This window comes from Protobothrops mucrosquamatus, unplaced genomic scaffold (genome assembly GCF_001527695.2).
Source record: "Protobothrops mucrosquamatus isolate PMUCROS unplaced genomic scaffold, P.Mucros_1.0 scaffold2435, whole genome shotgun sequence".
NCBI classification, from domain to species: domain Eukaryota; kingdom Metazoa; phylum Chordata; class Lepidosauria; order Squamata; family Viperidae; genus Protobothrops; species Protobothrops mucrosquamatus.
The window spans coordinates 105,505-108,201 of NW_015388507.1; the positions used below are offsets into that span (position 1 = coordinate 105,505).

Sequence of the window (2,697 nt, forward strand, 5' to 3'; positions counted from 1 at the left end):
AGCAAGCGGGACTGGCCTAGGGGATTTTATAGGGGTTTTAATTACTTTTAATTGGACACTTTCAAATATTTCGTTTTAATTAAATTTTAATTAGGTGTAATATGTATTTATGTTAGCTTTTTATCATTTGTCAGCCGCCCTGAGTCCGAAAGGAGAAGGGCGGGATATAAATGCAATTAATAATAATAATAATAATAAATAGTTTAACGAAGAGAAGGACGAGGGGGGACAGGATAGCAGCCTTCCAGTATCTCAGGGGCTGCCACCAAGAAGAGGGAATCAAGCTATTCTCCAAAGCACCTGAAGGCAGGACAAGAAGCAATGGGTGGAAACTAATCAAGGAGAGAAGCAACCTGGAACTAAGGAGAAACTTCCTGACGGTTAGAACAATTAACCAGTGGAACCACCTGCCTCCAGAAGCAGTGACTGCTCCAACACTGGAAGTTTTTAAGAAGAGACTGGACAGCCATTTGTCCGAAATGGTATAGGGTTTCCTCCCTGAGCAGGGGGTTGGACTAGATGACCTTCAAGGTCCCTTCCAACTTTACTATTATTATTATTATTATTATTATTATTATTATTATTATTATTATTATTATTATTATTATTATTATTATTAATCAAGGAGAGAAGCAACCTGGAACTAAGGAGAAACTTCTTGATAGTGAGAACAATTAACCAGTGGAACAACCTGCCTCCAGAAGCGGTGAATGTTCCAACACTGGAAGTTTTTAAGAAGAGACTGGACAGCCATTTGTCCGAAATGGTATAGGGTTTCCTGCTTGAGCAGTGGGTTGGACTAGAAGACCTCCAAGGTCCCTTCCAAAATTCTGTTATTCTGTTAAGGCCCCCAGTCCCCCACCAGCTCTTTGTAGCCAAGGGACAGAGGGGGTCCCTGGTATTCTCTGAGCTTGCTTGTTTTCTTGCAGACGTTTCAGGACCCGACAAGGTAACGTCATCAGTGCTAAAAAGGAGTGCTGGGGGGGGGAGGTCTTAGAAATGCGTTACTTGGGCTGTTTACTAATGGCTCTGTGGCTGTTCCTTGAGTGGGGTCTTGCTTACTTGATTGTTGGCCGGCATAGTCTATAGATGTTGTCAATGTCTATGTGTTTATTGATGACTGATTTGTCAGAGTGCCAGGATTTCTAGAAGTTCCCTGGCAGTTCTAGAAGCCTCGACTTATGACCACAAATGAGAACATTTCCCTTGTTAAGCAAGGCAGTTGTCTTTTTCTCCTTATCCGTTAAGATTTTTAAGACAGTTCCTAGTTTTAGAATAGAATAGAATAGAATGGAATAGAATAGAATAGAATAGAATTATGGGATAGAATAGAATAGAACAGATTTAGAATAGAATAGAATTATGGGATAGGATAGAATAGAATAGAACAGATTTAGAATAGAATAGAATTATGGGATAGAATAGAATAGAATAGGATAGAATATAGAATAGGATAGAATAGAATAGAATAGAATAGAATAAGGAAAAAGAATAGAATAGAATAGAATAGAATAGAATAAGAAAAAAATAGAATAGAAAAAGGAATAGAATAGAATAGAATAGAATTAGAATAGAATAGAATAGAATAGATATAGGAATATAGAATAGAATAGAATAGAATAGAATAGAATAGAATAGAATAGAATAGAATAGAATAGAATAGAATTATGGGATAGAATAGAATAGAATAGAATTATGGGATAGAATAGAATAGAATAGAAAATATGGAATGGAATAGAAGAATAGAATAGAATAGAATAGAATAGAATAGAATAGAATAGAATAGAATAGAATAGAATAGAATAGAATTATGGGATAGAATAGAATAGGATAGAATAGAATAGAATAGAATTATGGGATAGAATAGAATAGAATAGAATTATGGGATAGAATAGAATAGAATTATGGGATAGAATAGAATAGAATAGAATTATGGGATAGAATAGAATAGAATTATGGGATAGAATAGAATAGAATAGAATTATGGGATAGAATAGAATAGAATAGAATAGAATAGAATAGAATAGAATAGAATAGAATAGAAGCTGGAAGGGACCTTGGAGGTCTTCTAGTCCAGTCCCCTGCTCAAGCAGGAAACACTATACCATTTCAGACAAGTGACTGTCTAGTCTCTTCTTAAAAAGCTCCAGTGATGGAGCGCCAAGGATTTCTGGTGGCAAGCTGTTCCACGGGTTAATTGTCCTCACTGTCAGGAAGTTTCTCCTTAATTCCAGGTTGCTCCTCTCTTTGATCAGTTTCCAACCATTGTTTCTCTTCTTTCCCTCTGGTGATTTTTTGAAAATGAAGTGAGGTGGGGGGGGACGCGTTCTGGTGTCAATCAAGCCAGGAGACGGTCACAGCAGCTTCTCTACTTGGGAGACCCCTCCAGTCTTAGCAGCCCTCACCCCCCCACACACAGACCTGCCTGGGGGTCCTGGGCAAGGCCATCTCCCTCCCTTGGCTGCCCACTCCTCCCAGGAGACGGAGAGTGCCAGGAACAGAGACAAAGGGGGCTTTGTGTGGTTGTTGCCATGCCCAGCGCTGTCCCTGGCAAGGAGAGCTGCGAAGGGGTCCTGCCAGGGGAGGGCATGGGGGGGGAGTGCCTCCTTGTGAGTGGCAACTCGGCTCTTTTTTGCAACCGGAGAAATCAAATGGTGGCATCTTTGGAAAGAGGAGGGAGGAGGGGGAGGAGGGGAA

At 39.7% G+C, this 2,697-nt stretch overlaps 1 protein-coding gene across 1 annotated transcript in view; it reads right to left on the reverse strand.

Moving 5' to 3' along the window:
- LOC107295651 (alanine aminotransferase 2-like) overlaps positions 1-2,697 on the reverse strand; it is a 23,535-nt gene that overhangs the window by 13,347 nt on the left and 7,491 nt on the right. The window lies entirely within an intron of this gene.